Source organism: Procambarus clarkii, chromosome 25 (genome assembly GCF_040958095.1).
Source record: "Procambarus clarkii isolate CNS0578487 chromosome 25, FALCON_Pclarkii_2.0, whole genome shotgun sequence".
NCBI lineage: Eukaryota > Metazoa > Arthropoda > Malacostraca > Decapoda > Cambaridae > Procambarus > Procambarus clarkii.
In genome coordinates this window covers 17,812,453-17,822,056 of record NC_091174.1, presented here as the reverse complement: position 1 = coordinate 17,822,056, position 9,604 = coordinate 17,812,453, and positions in this window count along the sequence as shown.

Here is a 9,604-nt window from a genome sequence, read left to right as displayed (position 1 = left end):
CCTCTGAACTTTTTCCAGCTTAGTCTTAGTCTGACAAGATACGGGCTCCATGCTGGGGCCGCATACTCCAGGATTGGTCTTTCATATGCCGTATACAAGGTTCTGAATGATTCCTTACACAGGTTCCTGAAGGCAGTTCTGATGTTAGCCAGCATCGTGCATGAGGCAGATGTTATGCTTTTTATGTGTGTGCTTGTGCGCGCGCACGTACGTGTGTGTGTGTGTGTGTGTGTGTGTGTGTGTGTGTGTGTGTGTGTGTGTGTGTGTGTGTGTGCGTGCGTGCGTGCGTGCGTGCGTGCGTGCGAGCGAGTCGAAAGTATTAAACTGGAACACGCCAACCTGCAATATATTCCCATCATATCTGAGGTCGAGTGATCACTCATCATTCTCCCTGGTGACCAAAGGTGCCTCGATATTGCCCGTGACTCGAGTGGCCCGATAACTGTATTGACACCATCTCTACCACCACTTCAAATGGTCTCGCCTCGTTCACTCAACTGGGGGGGGGGGGGGTGAGATTTAATTTCCCTCAGCCTAAGATATAGTGACCAATAATACTCTGCCGCCACAAGTACATTCTTTCCAAATGTTGTGTATGTATTTAAATAATTTATTAGTTGTATTTAATATATTTGCCTGCAGAATCGAGCTATTAGCTCTTGGACCCCCGCTTTCTAACCAATAAATTGTTCCCTTATTATGTCTTATCTATATATTTCTAACACACACACACACACACACACACACACACACACACACAGACACACACACACACACACACAGACACACACACACACACACACACACACACACACACAGAGGAAGCAACCCGAGGCAGATGTCTTAAGTCCTCGATACCTATTTATTGCCTGGTAAACAGGTGCATCAAAGTGAAAGAAACTCCGCTATTTATTTCTGCCTCTGCCGGGAATGGAACACCTCCGCCAACACTGCCACACACCACCACCACTGCCACACACCACCACCAACACTGCCACACACCGCCACCACCACCACTGCCACACACCACCACCAACACTGCCACACACCACCACCACCACTGCCACACACCACCACCAACACTGCCACACACCACCACCAACACTGCCACACACCACCACCAACACTGCCACACACCACCACCACCACTGCCACACACCACCACCAACACTGCCACACACCACCACCACCACCACTGCCACACACCGCCACCACCACCACTGCCACACACCACCACCACCACCACTGCCACACACCACCGCCAACACTGCCACACACCACCACCACCACTGCCACACACCACCACCAACACTGCCACACACCACCACCAACACTGCCACACACCACCACCAACACTGCCACACACCACCACCAACACTGCCACACACCACCACCACCACCACTGCCACACACCGCCACCACCACCACTGCCACACACCACCACCACCACCACTGCCACACACCACCGCCAACACTGCCACACACCACCACCACCACTGCCACACACCACCACCAACACTGCCACACACCACCACCAACACTGCCACACACCACCACCAACACTGCCACACACCACCACCACCACCACTGCCACACACCACCACCACCACCACTGCCACACACCACCACCACCACCACTGCCACACACCACCACCACCACCACTGCCACACACCACCACCACCACTGCCACACACCACCACCAACACTGCCACACACCACCACCAACACTGCCACACACCACCACCAACACTGCCACACACCACCACCAACACTGCCACACACCACCACCAACACTGCCACACACCACCACCAACACTGCCACACACCACCCAACACTGCCACACACCACCACCAACACTGCCACACACCACCACCAACACTGCCACACACCACCACCACAACTGCCACACCACCTCCGCCAACACTGCCACACCACCTCCGCCAACACTGCCACACCACCTCCGCCAACACTGCCACACACCACCACCAACACTGCCACACACCACCACCAACACTGCCACACACCACCACCAACACTGCCACACACCACCACCACCACCAACACTGCCACACACCACCACCACCACCAACACTGCCACACACCACCACCACCACCAACACTTGCCACACCACCACCACCACTGCCACACACCACCACCACCACCACCACCACCACCAACACTGCCACACACCACCACCACCACCACTAACACTGCCACACACCACCACCACCACCACCAACACTGCCACACACCACCACCACCACCACCACCAACACTGCCACACACCACCACCACCACCACCACTGCCACACACCACCACCACCACCAACACTGCCACACACCACCACCACCACCACCACCAACACTGCCACACACCACCACCACCACCAACACTGCCACACACCACCACCACCACCACCAACACTTGCCACACCACCACCACCAACACTGCCACACACCACCACCACCAACACTGCCACACACCACCACCACCACCACCAACACTGCCACACACCACCACCACCACCACCAACACTGCCACACACCACCACCACCACCACCAACACTGCCACACACCACCACCACCACCACCACTGCCACACACCACCACCACCACCAACACTTGCCACACCACCACCACCAACACTTGCCACACCACCACCACCAACACTTGCCACACCACCACCACCAACACTTGCCACACCACCACCACCAACACTTGCCACACCACCACCACCAACACTTGCCACACCACCACCACCACCACTGCCACACCACCACCACCACTGCCACACACCACCATTAACACTGCCACACACCACCACCAACACTGCCACACACCACCACCACCACTGCCACACCCCACCACCACCACTGCCACACACCACCACTGCCACACACCACCACCACCACCAACACTTGCCACACCACCACCACCAACACTTGCCACACCACCACCACCACCACCAACACTGCCACACACCACCACCACCAACACTGCCACACACCACCACCACCAACACTGCCACACACCACCACCACCAACACTGCCACACACCAACACTGCCACACACCACCACCACCACCAACACTGCCACACACCACCACCACCACCAACACTGCCACACACCACCACCACCACCAACACTGCCACACACCACCACCACCACCAACACTGCCACACACCACCACCACCACCAACACTGCCACACACCACCACCACCACCAACACTGCCACACACCACCACCACCACCAACACTGCCACACACCACCACCACCACCAACACTGCCACACACCACCACCACCACCAACACTGCCACACACCACCACCACCACCAACACTGCCACACACCACCACCACCACCAACACTGCCACACACCACCACCACCACCAACACTGCCACACACCACCACCACCACCAACACTGCCACACACCACCACCACCACCAACACTGCCACACACCACCACCACCACCAACACTGCCACACACCACCACCACCACCAACACTGCCACACACCACCACCACCACCAACACTGCCACACACCACCACCACCACCAACACTGCCACACACCACCACCACCACCAACACTGCCACACACCACCACCACCACCAACACTGCCACACACCACCACCACCACCAACACTGCCACACACCACCACCACCACCAACACTGCCACACACCACCACCACCACCAACACTGCCACACACCACCACCACCACCAACACTGCCACACACCACCACCACCACCAACACTGCCACACCACCACCACCACCACCAACACTGCCACACCACCACCACCACCACCAACACTGCCACACACCACCACCACCACCAACACTGCCACACACCACCACCACCACCAACACTGCCACACACCACCACCACCACCAACACTGCCACACACCACCACCACCAACACTGCCACACACCACCACCACCACCAACACTGCCACACACCACCACCACCACCAACACTGCCACACACCACCACCACCACCAACACTGCCACACACCACCACCACCACCAACACTGCCACACACCACCACCACCACCAACACTGCCACACACCACCACCACCACCAACACTGCCACACACCACCACCACCACCAACACTGCCACACACCACCACCACCACCAACACTGCCACACACCACCACCACCACCAACACTGCCACACACCACCACCACCACCAACACTGCCACACACCACCACCAACACTGCCACACACCACCACCAACACTGCCACACATCACCACCAACACTGCCACACACCACCACCAACACTGCCACACACCACCACCAACACTGCCACACACCACCACCACCACCAACACTGCCACACACCACCACCAACACTGCCACACACCACCACCAACACTGCCACACACCACCACCAACACTGCCACACACCACCACCAACACTACCACACACCACCACCAACACTGCCACACACCACCACCAACACTGCCACACACCACCACAATTCAAAAAACATGAAATTTCCAACCCCGCTCTCTACTGACTCTGCCACAAGGACAATTCCACCTTCCCGGAAGATAACAACAATTCAAAAACCAACATTGCTTCTGCATATGGAAGTTTAGCTGAGGATCAGTATATCCCCCCACAAGCAGGCTTCTGACCAGGCTTGCTGGCTGACGGTATGGTCAACACGTCGCTGCACGCAGTCTGCCAATCGAATCCCAGTCAGGTAGATAAGGTACCCTTTGGTATATAGCTGCTGCTGACACAGGTTATGGAGGCACCCTAACCTGGCACCTCTCACCTGGCACCTTGCACCTGGCACCTCTCACCTGGCACCTCTCACCCTGGAGCCTAAGGCAGGGCTGAAGAAGTCTTCACCTTCATGTCTTCTTGTACGTGTGTGTTTGGACCAGGTTTTGCACTCCTATGCATGGGTTCTGTGGCACAGTAGTCTACGTCTTCGGCTTGCAACCGATGATCATGGGTTCGGCTTTCGTGTGCGACAGAGATGGTTATTCAATGTTTCCTCTCACCTGGAGTCTTTCTCTTCGCCCAGGAGATGGGTCAACAGTTGTGGGTTGTACCGTACTCGCCTACTTGTGCTTGTGGGGGTTGGGCTTTGGCTCTTTGGTCCCGCCTCTCAACTGTCAATCAACCGGTAATTATGGGGAGGGTCATTATCAGGAGTTGGACCAGAAGAACCTCTTGCATCTTAACAACTTTCCAACTATGGGACGGCACCATTAGGTGAGCCTAAACAAACACAACGCTCAAGCACCAGTGTCGGAAAATCCGACACCATTTAATAATATCATACAGACAGATAATATTGCTGTGTTGTATAAACAAGTTACCCATAGAAAATGTAACTTGTAGTGGAATTTCCGTCTATAGAAAACGGGATATCATTACCACATACTATTATAAATTCACCACCTATTATGATGGGAATTATTCTTAAATTCATTAGTCTTTGGACTTTACCATCATAAAAACATCTCATATAAATTAACTTAATTATCAGAATTAAAATAGAGTAAATGTGACCCTTCTATCACTTACTGTCATCTGGACAATGTAGACCAGTAGCGTCAGTTGTGAGGGAGTGGTCAGCCATTGTTATTGTTGTTAGACCACAGAGTCGTGGAGCAAATTCGGCTCCTATAAATTCTCTTGGACGAAGTGTTATGGAAGATCAGAGTAGTGATCTGCCATCATCAGCATGCTGTCATCAATTTCAAGAGAAGTGTCTTTCCGAAATCCGTTTATCTTTCATTTATGGCCATTAATGTCAGTAGATATAGGGTGATCTGGTTAGATCACAAATGATCGACTCAAACAAGGTAATTAAGCCTAGGTCTTTATGGTTCCTTGTACAGTGTTTTCTCTGATATAGATGTCATATATTAGGATTCTGGCTTCATAGCTAGCACCCTTTTGACAGGTCAAGACGAGGAAGCATGCTTTGTATACCAGTTACTGGGTGATGGAAGCTACCTCAAAGAGGATAATTTGGTGTCTACATCCTGGTTATACCTGGTGGACTAAGGCCTGCTGTACAAATAAGATAAGGAACCTCTTCAATGTATGTAGTCTAATACTGTAGTTTGATTGGCTGCATATATAAAAATTCAATATAAACCTCCCCCCCCCCCTAATGTGTAGAGGATCGATTTGTGAGATTATTGCAGAAATACAGTCCACTTATCATCATACCAATTGCTATCGAAATATATAAATTAACGTAAATATAAATTCTATATAAATAAATATAAATCTCACAGGTCGGTTCCCACAACCAGGTTGTTTGAGTGTTTGGTCCTGGACTCACAGTAATGTGTACCGTATATAATGACTCATGGCTTGGTAATTACATGCATATATAATATCTATGTTTAAAACAATATGTATCTTTTCTCAATGAAACCAACATTAAATGAGTTTTTGTTATAATTTGTTTTAATTTTATAGCACAAATTTTGTCACTAATGAGAGCATTTACATAGTAAAAAGCTCGATTTTGTTAGAGTAATATATATATATATATATATATATATATATATATATATATATATATATATATATATATATATATATATATATATGTCGTACCTAGTAGCCAGAACGCACTTCTCGGCCTACTATCCAAGGCCCGATTTGCCTAATAAGCCAAGTTTTCCTGAATTAATATATTTTCTCTAACTTTTTTCTTATGAAATGATAAAGCTACCCATTACATTACGAATGAGGTCAATTTTTTTATTGTAGTTAAAATTAACGTAGATATATGACCGAACCTAACCAACCCTACCTAACCTAACCTATCTTTATAGGTTAGGTTAGGTTAGGTAGCCGAAAATGTTAGGTTAGGTTAGGTTAGGTAGGTTAGGTAGACGAAAAACAATTCATGAAAACTTGGCTTATTAGGCAAATCGGGCCTTGCATAGTAGGCATAGAAGTGAGTTCTGGCTACTAGGTACGACATATATATATATATATATATATATATATATATGTCGTACCTAGTAGCCAGAACGCACTTCTCAGCCTACTATGCAAGGGCAGATTTGCCTAATAAGCCAAGTTTTCCTGAATTAATATATTGTTTCTAATTTTTTTCTTATGAAATGATAAAGCTACCCATTTCATTATGTATGAGGTCAATTTTTTTTTATTGGAGTTAAAATTAACGTAGATATATGACCGAACCTAACCAACCCTACCTAACCTAACCTAACCTATCTTTATAGGTTAGGTTAGGTAGCGAAAAAAGTTAGGTTAGGTTAGGTAGGTTAGGTAGTCGAAAAACAATTTATTCATGAAAACTTGGCTTATTAGGCAAATTGGGCCTTGCATAGTTGGCTGATAAGTGCGTTCTGGCTACTAGGTACGACATATATATATATATATATATATATATATATATATATATATATATAATATATATATATATATATATATATATATATATATATATATATATATATATATATATATAAGTATATTTTGGTAGTACTGTTTCTTGTAGACATATTATTGAGTGTGAGAGAAAGGGTGAGATGAATGATTCTAGCACCAATCTTCTCTATTTTTCTACACTTGAGATGTTGTGTTTCGTTAACTATTGTCACCATCGTCAAAGTTCAAATGGCTGAATGATTGATGAAGAATAAGCCACCCAAGAGGTGGCACGGGCATGAATAGCCCGTAAAAGGACAGGTTGATGAAGATGAAGCCACCCAAGAGGTGGCACGGGCATGAATAGCCTGTAAGTGGTGGCCCTTTTGAGCCATTACCAGTATCAAGAGCTGATACTGGAGATCTGTGGAGGTGCGACTGCACCCTGCGTGACGGGAGATGTCTCCCGTGTGAAGTACAGGTTATAAAGCTGCAGGATATATAGCTAAGGATGAGGTGAAGCACCACTCTTAAGGGCCAATAGGTCCATGGTGTCTTACCTGTCACCTGTCTGCCCATGATGGCTGGGGCGGAGTGTGGGGTTCTGTGGTGATCTCTCAGTCAATAGACTGTAATTTGGTGTTAGTTGGCTGTTGATAGATGGTTATGGTGGCGTTGGTGATGCTGGGGCCGGAGATGGTGGTGGTGATGGTGACAATGGTGGTGGTGATGGTGACAATGGTGGTGGTGATGGTGACAATGGTGGTGGTGATGGTGACAATGGTGGTGGTGATGGTGACAATGGTGGCGGTGGGTGCCCTTGCTGCACTACCCTGTCCGTGTCACCCTGTCCGTGTCACCCTGGCCGTGTCACCCTGGCCGTGTCACCCTGGCCGTGTCACCCTGCCCGTGTCACCCTGGCCGTGTCACCCTGCCCGTGTCACCCTGGCCGTGTCACCCTGCCCGTGTCACCCTGGCCGTGGCACCCTGGCCGTGTCACCCTGGCCGTGTCACCCTGGCCGTGTCACCCTGGCCGTGGCACCCTGGCCGTGTCACCCTGTCCGTGTCACCCTGGCCGTGTCACCCTGGCCGTGTCACCCTGGCCGTGTCAGCACGGAGGTACCCGGTGAACGGACAGACATACAGGGGGGGGATTAAGGTAAATCTGTACTATGAATAGATAAGGGAATGAATATATAATTCAAATTGTGATAGAGTGAATGACATAGATGATATTGAATGATTTCTGTTTAATGATACAGACGAGAAACTGCGGCGTAAATGCTCCCTGTTGGTGAATAGCCAGTCCAGCCTCCTGCTCTCTGTTGGTGAATAGCCAGTCCAGCCTCCTGTTCCCTGTTGGTGAATAGCCAGTCTAGCCTCCTGTTCCCTGTTGGTGAATAGCCAGTCCAGCCTCCTGTTCCCTGTTGGTGAATAGCCAGTCCAGCCTCCTGTTCCCTGTTGGTGAATAGCCAGTCCAGCCTCCTGTTCCCTGTTGGTGAATAGCCAGTCCAGCCTCCTGTTCCCTGTTGGTGAATAGCCAGTCCAGCCTCCTGTTCCCTGTTGGTGAATAGCCAGTCCAGCCTCCTGTTCCCTGTTGGTGAATAGCCAGTCCAGCCTCCTGTTCCCTGTTGGTGAATAGCCAGTCCAGCCTCCTGCTCCCTGTTGGTGAATAGCCAGTCCAGCCTCCTGTTCCCTGTTGGTGAATAGCCAGTCCAGCCTCCTGCTCCCTGTTGGTGAATAGCCAGTCCAGCCTCCTGTTCCCTGTTGGTGAATGGCCAGTCCAGCCTCCTGTTCCCTGTTGGTGAATGGCCAGTCCAGCCTCCTGTTCCCTGTTGGTGAATAGGTAGTCCAGCCTCCTGTTCCCTGTTGGTGAATAGCCAGGCCAGCCTCCTGTTCCCTGTTGGTGAATAGCCAGTCCAGCCTCCTGTTCCCTGTTGGTGAATAGCCAGTCCAGCCTCCTGTTCCCTGTTGGTGAATAGCCAGTCCAGCCTCCTGTTCCCTGTTGGTGAATAGCCAGTCCAGCCTCCTGTTCCCTGTTGGTGAATAGCCAGTCCAGCCTCCTGTTCCCTGTTGGTGAATAGCCAGTCCAGCCTCCTGTTCCCTGTTGGTGAATAGCCAGTCCAGCCTCCTGTTCCCTGTTGGTGAATAGCCAGTCCAGCCTCCTGTTCCCTGTTGGTGAATAGCCAGTCCAGCCTCCTG